Genomic DNA, 17,715 nt, shown 5'->3' with positions numbered 1-17,715 from the left:
AAAGGAATGCATGCATCAAAACCACAGCTCCAAAACTCTTGGAAAACTCTTGGAAGACTCTTCCCAACAGAAAGGTATTTAATGATGATTCTTTCATGAATTTATCTCCCCATGGGAAATAATGCAACTCTTGTAAACTATTTACTCCACATACTGCAGGGGACAAGGGTAAGCTTGCAGCCACATCAACACTCAACACATTATTCAGTCTTTCACTTTTGTTTTATCTGTTCACGTGGCTTTAAATTCGCTGGCCCATATTCTTGCGTTCATTGAAAAGATGCAACAGTCCTGTCTCTGTACAACCAAAGCTGTAAAACTTGAACCCCTTTTTAACAGCACCCTTTCCTATAGCTATTACAAAGGTGACCCATAAAGAACATTGAAGATTCGATTCTGGAACTTCAGCAAAATAAAAGAGCTGTTATGTTGAGCACATTATGATTATTAACAATGAATAAATGCTGCAGCTAAATGCATGTTTCAGGAAAATATTAATGCCTTGTCATTCATTCTGCTATAATACGTTCCATTTATAAGTCTGTTTCAGCCAAGTAATTTTCAGACAAAGAACATAGTAATTAAGGCATACACAAAAGAAAAAAAAAGGTATGTTATAGTGGTTCACTGTGTTTAGTTACTCTGATTTATAATGAACATTTTGAGATGCGTCTCATTCTCGAGCTTAGGTAAAAGAAGATAAATTGTTTACAAATTATACGAGACACCGGCATTTGTTTCACTAAACATGCAACAGTTTGTTCCATACACAAGAATAACTGATCAAGAACAATTTGTTTCACTAAACATACAACAGGAGCATGTGGATGCAGCCAGCGCCTAATTCCCCGGCGAGGCTTGACCAGAGGATCCACCCTGCTCCTCTCACTAGCAGGTCCCTCACAACCACTTCTTCCTCTGAACGGAGTGCTTCTGTCTCATGTAGTTGTATGTCTTTTCTCTTTTAATTAGAATCAGTTCTTTAAAGTGCAGTAGTGTGCTGAAAGTTACTGAAATATTACCTCTTATCCAACAAGCATTAGTCAGAGCTAAATGATATTTTTTTACTTGCTTGGGTTTCTTTTATTATTACTGTTGTTTTCCATTAGTTTTACAACATAAACACTACAAAGAAAAACATTTTAAATTCTACTTCTCTTCAACCACATGGTTTACTAAATCCCATCTAGGTACCTCCATGCAAATCACTGAAAGTAGAAATGTCTTTCCACAGCAGACTTTGGGCTGCAGAATGATTCACACTGGTAACAATACTTAAGATACAAGGAATACAGTCTGGGTTTAAAATACCAGCTTCTGTGTTACTTTTGTTTGTTTTTAAACCAAAACTCTGCTGACTGGTAATGCCTTTTGAGAAGTATAACAGCGAATGTCATAGGACGGCGTGCAGAGTTGGACCGTTCTTCACTCAGGTCTTCTAGAGCACAGAGCAACACGACGTTGGTTTTGTTCCAGTTCTGAAAGTATCTCCTCACCTATTGCCTCTTCTGAAAGCCCTCTCAGCTCTCAGAGAAAAACTTTGTCAAAGCTGAAGCAGCTAAATTCCTCGCTGTTTGCGAGGTCAAGGGAATGGCCAAACTCCTCCACCCTCTGCTCCACCCTCTGCAGAGCAGGAGAGACAAATGGCCAAAACACCGTGGTTTCTGTGACGCAGGGAGAAGCTGAGAGTGAGCAATTTTTCTATGCTTTCCCCATTTAATGCCCCTTTTCCCACCAGGGTGTGAACCGATGAGTTCAGAAGAACAGCTTGACTTTTCCGCTGAACTTGCGAGCTCTAATGACAGCCTTTTTCTTCCCTTATTTTCATTCGCGCTCTGTAACACAATCATCCAATTCAAGGCCCTCAGAGCAAGACTGAGAAATCAAGGACCTTTCCTTTTTATTACCATTTTGATCATTTTCCTTGCCAGCTTGCAATACTCTTTAATATGCCACCATCTTCTTTCATCACTGACTGTGAGTGCTCTGCAGATAAAGAAGGACAAAAATTTCTTCTCCAGTTTTTCTAAAGATTTATACAAGTGCTCTGCACTTAAAAAGGTATGGACCTCTCCTTCCTACTCCATTTTACTTCACAAGCTGACAGATCCTGATCTGAAAAAATTTAATGGTCTTATTAAGAAACATTATGTATGTATAGGAGACAAAAAGACACAGGTGGGGAAGAGAAAACAAGCACGCAATGACTTGGATGCAATGCCCCTTACCAGGTTGCAAAAAAAGGAAAAACACAAACAGAACAAAAAAAATCCCATTACTTTGGATTAGCTGTGAGGCCGATTGATGTTTCCTAGAGCGGATACAGAAAGGAGCCCATTTCAGACATGCTCAGGTCACTAGCAAACGTTACGATTGTGCTCCTCCACACAATTGCGGCACAGATGTAGGAAGAATATTGAGCTTTGGGGGATAATCAGATTTATTTTTTTCAATAAGTAGAGCATATTATTTTCAAGTGGTTAACTGAGAATAACTCTTGCAGAAGTACAATATAACAGTAATTATTCTGAAATCAATGGCACAAAAGGGTTCATTTTAAATCATATTATGATTGCTGGATTAAAGTAGTTATTACATAATCGGATAGCAATTACTCCACCTTAATAATTTCTGGGTTTCTGAGGGTGACTGAAAGTGATAATACAAGCTACAGCAGGTGTCAAATTTTAGACTTTGCAAAATGAATATTCCAAGGACTGAAAAGAAACAAACCTATTAGCATATAAAAACCACAAGTGTTGCACATAGCTAAAAATATAAAAATACTTCAACCCTCCTGCCTTGAGCAGACATTCAGAAACAGTTCACTCATGGCAAAGGACATTCAAAGCACGGTTTAAACCACAGGGAAGCTAAAGCTTATCATCCCTCCTCTGAATAAGCTTAACATTTTCCCTCTGTAGTCAACTTGAGCATCTATGATTCGGCCCCCTCTTTACCAGAGGGGCAAGAAGTGTCTCAAACAGCCAGCACATTTTAGCGGGCTAAAACCCATAATTGATGCTGTAGAGCTGTGCTCTGGAGGAGAAGATTTGGGGCTCCCGTATTGACAAAAATGTCTTCATCACACCTGTTTTTCCTCAAGTTGGAACTTCTATCAGCTCATTTACTACAAAGGCAGGTTCAACCACATTATTCTTCCTGCGTTTCTTGCTTCCTTATCTCATTTCCCTTTAATCCAAAACTCCTTCTTTTCCCTTAAATACCAGATGCCTATTGCTTTTTTATCACATCTCATTCAAAGGACAGCTCTTTGCAAAATCCTGCCAAAACCCAACTCAGAACAGTTGGAAGGAAGATAGACGAAAAAAGACCCTCTCAGACAGCACCTTTCTCCAATTCCTCCATTCCTTTGTGAGGCCTTGCTCTTAATCCTAACTCCCGAAAGAAATCCACGCTAAATCTAAGAGCTTTTTTGCAGATTCAAGAGCCTGTTCATGAGGGTCCAGACATTTGTAACACCATCAGTGCCTAATAGCAAGAGCAAGAAGTCAGTACTTAAACACACAGCATCCTTACTATTCCTTAAAATACACAGTTTCTTTGTGGAAGAATCTATTAGTTTGTATTGCAAACTAAATGGCAAGTTAAAATAAAGTCCGCCTAGCTTCTAAAGGACAAATATTTGAGACGTTGCAAACAAAAGACCATTGGGTAAAGTAAGTAGACAGTGAGGTTCAATATATACTAAAGTAAATGTCCAAAGTTAAATACAGTGGGTTAGGCAAGGGAAAAGGAAACTCTTGGAAGAGAATAGCTATGTATTGATTGTAGATTTACTAAATGTAGTTCAGTGCACTAATTTGCACTCTATGCCATCAACATGGGGAAAGACTCAGAAAAGTAGACATTGAAGCACGATCAAGCAACAAAGGTAATAGCTGGACTTCCATCACTGAACGTTTCTGTAAGGAAGATTGATATTGTTTGGTGAGAATCTGCAGTAACAGAACTATTACAAGTGCTTAAACAAAGTCTAACTGGTTTTGGAGTTTTGAAATGAAAGCCATAAACCTCGGGAAGATTTGTTTAAAATCAAAAGAGAAATAACATTTGAGAACATTATGGTCACAGAAAACAAGATATGGAGGAGGGATGTCAAAAAAAAAAAAAGCAGAAAAGAAAGAAAATGTTTTCCATTACACAATGTATTTCCATTATACTTTGGATTGTCGTCTTTGGGAAGAAATATTCCATGAGCTGAACAGAACAAACAGGGACTGATAAACCCAGTCTTCTGGGTTAAGTTTGCATAGGACAGTCTCAAGAGAGAAAGTAAGTGCACAAGAAAAAAAACCAAACTGCTAGCCAGCTCAGAAGGAAGCCTGCAAACTCATGAGGTTTCCATGAGCAACATCAGGCTACAAAACTCCACCTTTAATTCAATGGTGAGTCTAGTTCACACTTGCAGAAGAGCTACCAGCATGAAATGTAGCCTTTGCAGATCTGTAATATTCTGCACAAAGCTAGGAAACAAATTGTGTTACAGATGAAGCCCTCCCAAACTCGACATGTTTGCAATATGTACATAAAACATCAGTTAAGTGAAAGCATATACAACAGGATAAAGGAGAACGATTTCCAGGCAAGTATTTGCCCGTCATCCTTCCCCAGGGAAAGCATCACAATACACGTAGTTACAGTATGACCTGGGGAAATATGCTAAAAGTGGTATAAAAATAATCTGTTCTACTGAAGCAGCTTCACTGGGTGGGAAATCTTAGCATCTCTCCTCTGGGAAAAGAGATTCCCAAGGATCAATGGTAGCAATATGTGTGCAACTGTTTTTACTGCAGGTGATTTTTGAAACATTGAACCAAGAGCCGTAAGTGAATGCTTGTATATTCCTTAGAAACTGAAAATACTGAACTTAGCTGATATTCTTTCACTCGAATCAGAAGCCAGTTAAAACGTGGTTAAAACTGTGATCCTTTAACCTCTCTAGCCATCTCATTCAGAAACACAGAGAGGAATGCAGCAGTGCCACCGACCAAAGTTATGATTTTCACGTTAACACAATCCCATGTCAGCAATTATGCTGACTAGGCTGTCATGCCCTGTGATAAGCACTTGTGAAATACAGCAAGGAAAGTTATTATGGAAAGAAAGAAACGTCGGGTGACTCCCATCCGTGTGCAATTTTAAAACCAAAAAACCCACAAGCTAGGGAAATTGGCAGCTGGCGCTTCGGGTTGTCAGCTGCCAACTAACTGCATTGTTTTAATTGTTTGAAATGACTGATTATGAGGTAACGGAACAATTTCATGACAACACAAACAATAGCAGTGTCACTCACTCTCCTAGCGATACGTGGTCGGATGGGTAGAACACTACTGTTTTGCCATGCTAAATTATAGCATCCAGGAGAACAGCGACTATTATTTTCCCTGTCACTAGAGTTCAGTGTTTGTTGCATCCATGTGGACACCTGTTGCCTGAACCAATGTATAGCATCAATTAGGAAATGCAAGGAAAAAAAATATATATATATATACACACACACAGATACATACATATATATAGTGTTTTACACTTTCCCTCTTACTGTAACAATTTTGCAGAATTACTAGGCATTCAAAATGCTCAAGATGGACTTGGTTAGTGGTGCAGGACTTGCATTGCCTTGAACCACATACAGAGGCAAAGCTACTTATTATTAAAACGGGTATAACCTGTGCCACCTATATAAGTAACTCTGTTCAGATCAATAGGAGTAAGGAGGATTTGATTAGGAGCAAGAAAGCCAGCTGAAGAACACCTTCATTTGAATATCTTTCAGTCTCTAAGGCATATGCAGTATTGCCTACTACTCTTTTTATCTCCCTTCCCAGCAAGTGAGCTCTGAGTTCGACAGGGGCCAACGCTAATCCAGGAATCCTGTCGTTTCAGGGCTTTTCCCCCCTCTCACACTTCGGGGTTTTGCACTTCTGTTCTGCATCCTAGTGAGCTTCATCTCAGCAGCCCAGAGCCAGAAAGCCAGTGGTCTGTTACGAAGCGCAGCCGCCAGACTGTCAAATGCAGAGAACCACAGAGAGGAGGGGAAAAAGAAAAAAGAAAAAAGGGAAAAAAACCAAGTTGGCCACAGGCACTTCTGCGAGTCCCAGTCTCACAGGATTGATTCTGGAGGAGCCTCTCGTTCATCAGCCAAACCTGACCCAGAGAGGCAAACCGCTGGGGGTTGCCGGCTGCTCCGTTATTTCTAATTACCAGAATTTATCATGCATCAGGACAAGGGCCGGCTCCTTCCGGCTAGACATGCTAGCTGACAGATCAAGAGAAGTCAGTCCTCGGTGGGAAACAGCTAAGAGCAACGCTGCACGCCTGCAGCCTCTCCCTCTTCCAAAATCTTTCACAGCGTATTAGAAATGCTGCTCTGGTGCATGTGAACCTCCTGGTACCACCAGATGCTCCATCTAACCACAGCCGGTAACGGCAAATACTTCTCTAAACGCCAAAGAGGGACATTTGGTGCTGTAACGTTCAGCCAGAAAAACTGCTCCGGCCCCGGCGGCCGTGGGCCAAGCTGAACTTCTACACTGAAGCCTACAAATCCATGAGACCGGTCCACCAGCGCCTACAAGTGGCTTTCGGTGGCCTGAGGTGAAAGGGGAGTCCAACGCCGCCCCGAGCAGGTGATCTGCATTGCTAATTCCCCCGATGAGTGGCAGTTCTGCAGGTGATTTCGATGACTTCTGCTGAAGCAGAACCTTTGCAGGGGAAGGAGGACAGTCCCACCAGAAAAACAGAAAATTAGCGAACAAAATTAGCGCCATCCGGCACCAACTTCTTTCAGTTGCGGCAAACCACAGGCTCTCGCAGGCAACCTGAACGCCCAGTAAACGCCGAAGGGGAGCTCCCCCTGCTCGGTCTTTCCGGGTGTCGGGGTTTAATCCTCCGAATTTAGGAGCAGGGGAGGGAGTTGATATCTTGCACCTTTAAGGTTTGCTACCCGCAAGGAGCCTAAAAGCTAAAGCCTAAAGTGGGGGTACGGGCCTAAGGCTCAGACGGCGCAGAATGAAAATAAAAGCGACGGCCTGATCGCTAGCTCGCTGTCTTTCATGAAAACGGGTGGAGTAAAAGGCTGTTCTCCACCTTGGCGTGCCCGCACAGGTTGACCTCTCTCTCTCCCCCCCCCGCACGTCCCGCTCGTGTTTTTCGCCGTTTTGCCCCTCGTCGTGCAGGCATGGTGCTGAGCACGGCGCAGGTAACGCGTCTCACCGCCGAGCAACCGCCCCACCGCCCCGCGGGTGATGGACGGGCAGAGTCAGTCACGCGGACGGTAAATTTTAGGAGACTTCGCGGCTGCAGGATTTGGAGTTCAGAAGCAGGATGGAAGCAACCACGGGAAAAGAGGAGCTAGAGAGCCCTCCCAGTCCCCGGGTGACCGTGCTCTCGTTCCTGAGGTCCCTTCCCACCTCCTCCCTCCCTCGCGCAAGGAACGGCTTCCCGGGCTCGAGGCTCCGCGTGGAAATCTCCTTCCGGCAGAAATCCTTCCCAGAGACACGGAAGCCGGGCACAGCCGACGGTCACACACGCGACCGTGTTGCAGGATCCACAGCTCCTGCCCATCCGTATAGTCCCCCATAACCAACCTTATCGCAGCAGCCCGCAGCGGATCGCCCCTCCGACAGCAGCCGGGAGGCAGGAACGCCCCCCCCAAAGCGCCCAGATCCAGCAAGGGTCTTCCCTCCGGCGAGAGGTTTGCGGGGCTCCGCCTCGCGGCTCCGAGAGCAGCCGTGCCCGGCCGACCCTCCCGCCAGCCTCGGCCGCAGACCAAACGTCAACAGCCAACGGCCGCGCGTTGCCTCCCGCCGCTCGCTGCGCCTCGCTCCCCCGTGGGGCACCGGCAGGTGAGTGGTTCGCCCAAAGAACGTGGTTTAACCCAAAACACGGTTACTTTTAGGTGCCGTATATCTTTAGCTAGCACGGTTGTCCACAGCGTGCGTACCTCAGCTGCCTGTTGCTGCCTGCGTGAGGTGACCTGGAGCTGAGTTCCACCTCACGGGCTGTTTGTGGCGAGATCAGTAGCATTTTTTTATTCTATTATATCTAATATTTATTTATTTATGATAAACAGGATAGTCACAAAGTCCACAGGACTGCCGAGCAATTCTCAAAAATCTATAGAGTAAAATATTTGCTCCGGGAAAGAATCCGTCTCCACAGGGGCTAAAGCTCTTCCACATGTGACGCGTCAGCGGGTCAAACGTGGGCCAAAGCGTAATCACTTCTCTCTGGATTTGACCAGTTCTAGCAATTGCCTCCAATCAATTCACATGCAGTTTTTAAGGCCATAACGAAACCCAGCTATGATTAGTGGAACCCTTCTAAAAATATTCGCTAAAAGGATTTGAATAGGCTGTTGGGTTTGCACATTTATGTCAATAAAGAATACGATCGTCACCGCAGAATGACTTGGGGCCTATTACTGAGATAAAGCACTTCAGCCGCAGAGAGCAGCTCTGCCTCGGCAATAAAACTGAACATTATGAAAAGAAAAAGTATTGGCAGCTTTATGATCATAATTAATTTCTAAGAGTACTTTTTCTGAAAGAAGTGTTAGTTGTGGTTTAACCAGATGCTTCAGACCTAACTCCCATTTCTTGACTGCTGAGCAGACACTGAAACACCCCGGCGGCTTTGGATAACCTGAAGAGTGAACAGGGCAACTACAGGAAATAAATTAACTTAATATGCCCAGAACTGTGTGTTGTCCATAGGTGCATTGCTAGGTAGTCAGTTAGTATATAGAGATTTGCACTTTTTTTGTTCTGATTTTGGGTGAACGAAAAGGGCTTTGAAATTCCACAGATACTTTAATACATTTAAACAGTTTAGTACAAAATCATGAAGATACTAGCTAAGCTCTAGAAACCATATAGCTGTGCACTGCAGCCAGGTGCCCAAGCTAATAACCAGAGATATTTTACAGGAAAAAAATAGTAATATACTTAAATAAACATAATTCATCCTAGTGTGTCTGTATCTCTAAGCTCCAAACTCTGAAGCAAAAGCCAGATATATACAGTTATAACTGATACTGTTTTATATTATGGAATATCACCTTTTTTTTTTCACAAAGCTTTACAGAATTTACTTAATTAATCAGCAGATTACCTTTGGGAAGTCTTACAGTTGGTGACATCAAGACCCAGAGCAAGTGACAGTGAAAGTAAGTGAAAGTGAAGCTAAAATGTCCCAATTCACAGCTTTTGGCTCAACTCACTAGGCCTTAACCTTCCCCCGTTCCCCAGGGCAGTTCACAGAGCACCCTTTCACTGGGCGCTTTCCATGCACCACGTGAAACGGGTTATCGAAGGTCCCTCAGGACGACTGCCAACAACACGGGAGTACATTAGATGTGGCATTTAAAAAGAAATGAGCATTTTTCAGCCACTTTCACAAGAGAACTTCCCTTTTTCCAAACCATTAAAGTATTTTGGCTCAGCAATTCTGAACTGCTGGATGTGACTGAATATCCAGTGGCAGAAGAAATCTGCAGTCTATAAAACTCGAACGAACCCGCTTTCTCTGTGGATGTCAGCATCCGAGAAAGTAAGCACACTTAGAATTACTCTAATAGCTATTTGATCACATACATCCAGCTCTCACCACTGTCAGAGGAACATTTCACTCGACACGGTAGTGGCTGGAGGCTTGACTGGACCATTTCATCTTGTTGTAAGACACCTAGCTGAACATAAGACCACCAAAAGCTGTCTAACTCATGTTCCTGTTTACCTGGTGGGAAAAGCAAACACCACCCTAATGTAGATTCTTTTCAGATACAGTGGCTTATTGTTGTAAATTTATTAGGCACCAAAAGTGTTAAACTACTTCTACAGCAAACCACATAGCACCACCCCGAATCACTGGGTGTAGCCCACCCAGAGGACCATGGCAAGGGGTAACATAAGATGCAAGCAAACATACCAAGATTCCTGAAATATGCTGCTGTTTTGTGCCCTTCCATTTCTGTGCAGAGGTCATCATCCACGTGATCCACCATCCTGTATTATTGAGCTTCCTTCGGGCACATCATCAGAATTAGGACCTACGTGCATAAAGGATGCCACCTTGTCACTGCTCCACAAAGACTGCCTGCACATCTTAGAAAAAAATCCTTTTATTTCTGTGAAATAAGTGGACCATAATCATCTTCTGTTTCTTTTCTCTTCATTTTATAACCCATAGATTTTTTTTAAAGGTATTTGCCATTCAATTTTTACTCTTTTAATAATCTCTTTAGAACATTTCACAGCAGGTTTCCATTATGAGCTGCATTCTTTACATCAATGTAATGTCGTTTCTTCTTGGACTCTTCATTTGACAGTTTGCTGATCTGCTACTAATACTTATTCTATGTTCTGATAACTGTTGCCTAAAAGAAACATGATCCTCTTTTTAGGTATACAAGCATATTTATAAACCCTTTCACCTCCCAAGAGAAACTAATGCAGGATTTGGAAGCCTCACAACTGGACCCCAAAATACTGTGGGAGACACCAAAGCCCTTTATTCCCCAAATTATAACAGATATTTCTTTTTCCCAGCATTGACCTGGGGAATGTTTTGGTTAGCTCTGTGCATCTAGAGGTTGTTTGTCGAGCAACTCGCACTAAAGACAAGGAGCTAGAGACAAGGGGAAGTGACCATGCTAGGGGTCAGGCTCAAAAGATATTGCAAGGAATGCCATCTTCTGCGAAATAAAGTCCCTTCCTTGGGATAAGGTTCTGCATTTAGCGATCCGAAAATGGCAGCCCATGCTTCTGCCCAAAAGCTTTGCCATTTGCACAGACAAGGAGAAAATACAGGGCTGTCAGAAATGTTCCAAGAGAACTTGGCTTGAAGGGTTTTCTACTAGGTTTTTCTCCTTCTTTGAGTTTTGCTCTATTACTGTGTGTTCTCAAACCTTCATTATTTACTTTCCTTCCCTTATACTGAACACCTGATATTTGTCTTATTGATCAGCACTTCTGTCCAGCCTCATAAGGGACTTTTTTCTCTATGGTTAATATGTCTCATTTACTGAGGTTCCCCAACTTCTGGCCACAGCCAAACACATAAGCAGAGAGCTTCTTCCTTAAGTAACTCCTCTGAAAAAGAAAAAAAATTCTACCCTTACAAAGCCAGTCCTCAAAGGAGGGCATGTTCAGTCTGTCCGTTGCACGATGTGTGACCTTTTCCGCCTCAACTCTTGCTTGCAGGTTGCTGAGCTCTTGTGGTTGGCGCTAGTCACCCACAGACTGGAAGGAGACCGATTTCTCTCACGGACCCATGAGTAGGCAGTGGATGTTAATAGTTTTTGACTTGGACTGAGTTTGGACGGGTGTTATATCTCCGCTCAGCTACCCATTTTCAGATCCTTCCTTCCTTGTTGGTTGGCACGCAGGGAAGTCAAACTCCTGTGCTGTGAAATCGCAAACTGTTTCCATGGAGATGATTAATATGTTCATAAATTCACAATAATTCATTCACTGCAGGATCAAGGCAAATGAAACAATGGTCGTACAAGGAAGAAAATACCCTTAAAAACAGATTTTCTTTTCTTCTAATGACAATCCAAATAAAGAAAGAAAACCTTAAAAAAAAAAGCAAAAGGTAAATGAAAATATATTTTATGTTATTTTCTCTCCTTTATGGTGTTCAAGTACTATCCTGACAGATGTCCTAAAATACTTTCAGGTGGTGGACAGAAAATGCTAAAGGATATCTAGTCACCTAACATTTCAATACATAATAGGTGAAAAATATTTTTTCAGTGATAAATAAGGCATGCAGATGATATATTGTTATTTATATAGTTCCATCACTGTGACAGGCACTTTCCAGACAGATAATATGCAATCATCACCACTGAAGATCAATACTATGTCTTAAATAACAGCACAGGTATGACAAAAGTGATCTATTTTATGAAACTGCAGTATCTCAGAGACTAACACGTGGCGACAATTCTTGGCAAACACTGACTTTTTGATGGACACCAGTGCAGACAATAATATCCTCTGTGACTAGTGGTAGCTTATACTTAGCCAATATTGAGCCTTTCCAAGAGTTTAATGGAAATTGGAGCAGCTGTCAATCATTTTGAACTTCTCTGTTTTAAAATTAAATAAGTTTTACTTAAGACTCAAACACAAATATATATGCAAAATGAAATTTATTGAATTTCTACTGTATCTGACTCAGAATTAATAAAAAACATTAGCAGAAAATGTGTGGAAAGTCAATGGCCATATTAGTGCATAGTCATTAAAGAGAAAAGAGAAGTGCTCTACAATACCTCTGAGAGGTTTTCACATAAACTATAACTTTTTTATTGCATCTTCCATTAATTTACGTTTTCCTATCATAGATGTTTATAAAATTCAGCTAACCATCCTGGGATGTGATAGACAAGCAGAGCTTTCCACCTTCTTAATATAGCCCTCTTTTAGCTAATGTCAGTGCTGTAAAGACTCACTTCAAAGCAAATGAGGAGAGATGAAGGGCTAGATCTGGGGGATGAAAATACTCATTCTGATCTAGACTCTCTAAAGAAGCAGAAGCAATTAAATTTAATTAGATTTATTAAAAGTCATTTTAAATATGATATTTTGAAATGCTGTTCTGTCACCCTGATTCATCATGACTGGTTATCTTTTTTTTTTCTTTGCTCAAGTAAATCTTATTGATTTCAAGTACTTGGTTGAAGATGCAAAACTTGGGCCAAAAGACTGCAGGATGCAAAGTCATTAAGGCATCGAATTTTCTAGCTGACAAACAGCATCGCAATAGGACCCCACACAGGTCCATTTTCCTCTCCTTTTTTTCCAAAAACATATGATACCTCACCATGGAAAGTTAAATGAAGACACTCCAGGCAGAATAAGGCAAATCTGATTCCCTGTCAGAAGAAAGGATCAGAACCAACATCTCCGAGCTCCTAGATCTATCTGCTAAATCCTTCTTCCTTCTGTAAATATGACACTTTTTTTTGAAAAGGTCAGGTCATATGTTTGCAAAGTAAGACCCATAAAGGAGATCTGTGAGAAATTTAATATAAAATGTTAAGTGTTCTGTAGACATATTTTTGTATAATATAATATATTCTGGTTTTGAAATCGAGGGTCTCATCCAAAAAGCCAACGGAAAGTTTGTCATTCTCTATCAACATAGAAATTTTCCAATGATCTTGATCCTACTCCACTTAGATATAGTATTATATGTTTTCATTCCTCTTTAGATCAACAGGAGGTTTTTACAAAGGTAAAACTAGTCTGGAGTTTTAGGCACCTTCACACAAATAGTGGATAAATATTTTGCTAATATTTGGGCAACGTAATCAAACTGAAATATATTCCTTTTTGAAACTTTCAGCCATTTCTCTCAAATAGCTGTTTTCATGCGCATTCAAGGCATAGAGGCAGCAGAGTGAGTTTCCATTTAGCAAACTTTTTCATTCCTAGCACCGAAAGCAAGGTTCATATTTCTAAAACTGTTTTAATGCTCCCAGATAACGTTCGCACTGCTCACATGTAACTGTCTATTAACATGTACCACGGAAGTTCAGGGAACAGCTATGGTGGTAAAGAGAGGAATAAATTCAAAGTCAGAGAGGGCAGCAGATGCTCTGGCTCCAGCACTGATCCTGCTGCAGTGGACCAGGGCCAGGGAAACTCCTGCCTGCTCTATGTGCATTCAACCGTGAGGTTTGGATCAGTCCCCAAAATGCGACTGCTGCTCCCGGCTGGCTAACGAATGGCAAATCAAAGCCCTGGGCCCCAGACAGAGCTAAACTCTCCGGCTGGTGGCCCGTGTGCAGAGCGCAGCTCGCTGGCCGTGCCAGCTCTCGCGCTCCGGGAGCAAAGCGTTCCCCGGGAACCAGCGGATACAAAACACAAAATCTGCACCTGCACCGCGCTGATTTATGAGTGTCCTGTGTCTGCTGTACCTGCCGGCAAACAGGGAGTCTGCATGCACAGAATAAGGAAATAAGGTCCACGGGAGTCTATTGATGAAACGCCCTAACTTTCTCCTTTTCTCATATTTCGAATTTCTCCACCTAGGACTCTGTCCTGAGTTCAGACTGTCAAATTTCTTCCTTTATATTTTGCTATATGAGAAAGCCTGCCCTTCATCCTAGGGGCTCATTCCTAAATACTTACTTTTGCATGCAGCAGGTAGTAATAAAGATATACTAATAACTAACCAGTGCTTATGGACTGGGAAGATATATTAAAACTTTTCAGGACTTCTTAAGGTCCAGCTTGCAAATGACTGTGGGAAGTTACTTGGCTCCAGCATCTCATTGTATTTAGGTTTATAGCTCAGCTACCATCAGTAAAGGGGAGATAGCACTGCCAAGGGCACCGCGAGCTTTAACCACAAATAGAAATCCAATTCTTGGGCAGTGCTCAGCTGTTATAGGGATGAGGATCATATAATACCTAAACTATAGTTAGTCAATATCACTGAATTAATAGAATACGTGCTATTTCTGCCAGTAATTGTTTTCAGATTTTGGGCTATAGGTGCTGGATAAGTTATCTACTGTGAGAAAAAATACAGAACTTTTAATCTTCTGAAATTAGACCCTAGCAGCTAAGTGACGAAGGGGCAGACTTTTGAAAAACGTTTGTCCCAGGCTAGATTACTTCTTAATTTTATAGCTATATATTTTTCTCAATAAGCTGGGACTCTGGCTCCCAGGATGTGTTGTAACTCAAGGTCTTCCTTTTATCTTTAAATGACACTCTCAGCATGGAATAGCTTCTGTCAAAAGTTCGTTTTACCGGGCAGGCTTTCTAAGATCTCCTAGTTCTGCCTAAGTGCAACTTTGCTGCCATTGCTGTTCTGCATGTAGGCAACAAACACAACTCAGCTTTATTGGCTTTCAAAATTTGGCCGTAGTGAAGACAGACAAGGACACTATTTAACCCATGCAGAAAAAAAGCAGGACATCTGATACACTGATGTTTTGCCTACAAATTAAGAGAAACCAAGATTTTGTTTTAAAGCCTGAAAAGAGATTAATTCCTGCTGCAAGTATTCAATCAGAGAAAACCAAACCAAATCTCAATTAACCATCACTATTTTCCTAACCAGTTTCCAGGCCTGATCCAAAGTCCATTGACTCTAATGAGGTGTTAGAACATTTCAGGATGCAGCAATTTTCAATTTCCTACAAGGTAAAGAGAATACCTAGAGAAAAACCATAACGGATAAGAACATTCTTCCCCCTTTGGCAAGAACCAACCAATATTGCTCGTAAGCCTCTCACCGGGAGGTACTCCGCTCTCTGCATGCCAAGGAAAGCGAGGAAGTGATTGCGCTTGGCCTCAGTGGACTCTGGCGGAGAAAATCTTCTTAGGTACTTTCAGCCCCATAAATATGGGCAAGACAGACTCCAGCCCTGAGTTCAGAGGAAACTTACTGAATAATTTCAGGCTGATATTAGACCACCGATTTCTCTAAAAATAGCTAAACATATAAAATAGGCCTCAAATTCAGCCTTCCCCAAAAAACTGCATGTGACCTGAGGGAAGCAGAAAATGTAGTTTCCGTCCTTAATAGTTACTACCTCAGAGCTGTTCACACTCATCCCTTATCCAAAAGGGTCTTCAGACAGAAAATGGAGAGGCTCCGTTCTGAAAAGGAGCAGTCGGGACTGCCTGCGGTACCGGCAGCATCGGGCAGCGGGTGGCATTGCAATGCCCTTTCCCACTCTCCGGGCAGTTTTGTGCCCTTTACAGAACTGACTTCCCTGCCTAAGTCTCAAAAGTAAATCTTAATAAAACCTGAGAGAAAGAAAAAGCAACTCTTAAAATATTTTAAAGACATAAAAATCAAAAAAAATCTAATTCAAAAATTCTTTCTAGTCATATTTCATTCAGGTAGATAGCATCTGTCAACCTCCTAGAAAGTAAAGCACTTTCAGCAATGTACAAAGTGAAGTTCATACTTTTCTATTAATACGTTCAGTATTTCATGAGCTGCGGAGAATCTGTTAGCATAACAGAGAATTTGAGATATAATTATCTCCATCAAGAGTAAAATTGGCCCCTTGAGACATAAGCCAAAGCAATGAGCAAATACATTTATTATAACGTATCATCCAATAACATCACCCAGCACAACGAGATTTGGTGCTGTGATAACATAATATAATTGCAAATAGATGCCTGAATGACTAGAAAAGGCAGTTCTTACCCAACTACTCAGCAGCTTTTAAAATCATATTTACTGATAAGGACAAACTATCTATGTACAAAACAAGGATCTCATGTTCTGCTGCTTCTTGCATATTTTATTTATAGACCCACCAATTTGCCAGTTAACTGCACAATCTGTCTTACAAATGTGTGCAGTTTAATAAAATTGCAGTTCTCCGTAGTTCATTTTGCTTGCTAAAACTCCTTGAATTGTACCAAGGCCCCCCTATTCTCTTAAGTCTCGCAGAATTGTGTACTTCATGATTTATTATGACAATGACTACATGCTGCTCACCTAAAACACGGAGAGAAAATACTCATTATTCATTATTACAATTTATTTTTTTTTTCCTCTCTTTAAGTGCTAACACCTAATGTGCCTTAAAAATAAGTAATTTTAGTAATGGAAAGACTTACCATCCCCTGTCCAAGGACTGATATCGAAATGTGCTTAACGCTCACAATTTCCACAGAAACCAAAGGGAATTAGGGGTATCTGTCAGTCCTAGAGCTGGGGCTTGGCGCTGAGGTAATTATCCTCTTTGATAGCTTTTAGGAGACTAAATGAGACTGCACCAAACGTATGATCTTTTAATGAACATTTCTTGAGTTTCAATACAGTTTTGGCATATTTTCCCTTCGATATTCATATGGAAGAGAACAAAGATGCTGTTTAGCAATGGCAGTATCTACTGTACCTCCAGGAATCACCGAGGTCTCATAGGCACTGCAGAGGGCCAAATTAAATCAAAGCAAAAGATTCCACCCCAAAATGTAGACCAAACTTATTCTGCTGCCTGAAGGACCACCATCTCCAGCACTGTGTTTCTAGATTGTCCTACCACCCCCAGAACATTAGGGACTAATCCAAGGTATGTTTATGAAATACAGCTGTATCTCACAAGGGCTCATAAGCGCTATTACAGTATCTTTGCTCAAAATGTTTAGTGAGAAGATATTATATATCCTCATTCTCATATATGTATAAATGGAATTTCAGAGGTATACTGCCTTTTTTTTTTTTTTTTGCTTTGGACAACCTTATCATACAGTGCAATTTTTCTACCTTTATACTTTCAAATATCACATAATGATATAGCAACCCCAAACAGCTACTGAAAAATCTCAAAGTATTTTGAGATATTTAGGTCGGCGAAGCCACACTTGGTAGAAAACAGTGTATTGTATTGCATTGCATCATATAAGAATAAGTTATATGATTTTCTATGTCTTCATTTCCTAGAAAGAACCCTAAATATTGATAAAGAATATCAATATCTGAAAGCACAAGTAGATTTGAAATTTAGCTTGAGGTTTTTGGCATTTGAACTTACCTCCTTATTTTAGAGTGCACTTGTTTTCACTGTTTTTTTCTCACAAACATCAAATTTTCAATTATACTGTTAATAATGGGAATTATAGCAATGGAAATGAGGCAAGAATTCAGTTTCATCAGAAAATGTAACCTGTCTAAGACTTCATAGTTCCAGAAGAGTGC

This window comes from Apteryx mantelli, chromosome 9 (assembly GCF_036417845.1).
Source record: "Apteryx mantelli isolate bAptMan1 chromosome 9, bAptMan1.hap1, whole genome shotgun sequence".
NCBI classification, from domain to species: Eukaryota; Metazoa; Chordata; class Aves; order Apterygiformes; family Apterygidae; genus Apteryx; species Apteryx mantelli.
The sequence above is the reverse complement of the archived record's forward strand: the minus strand, read 5'-3'. Positions refer to the sequence as shown.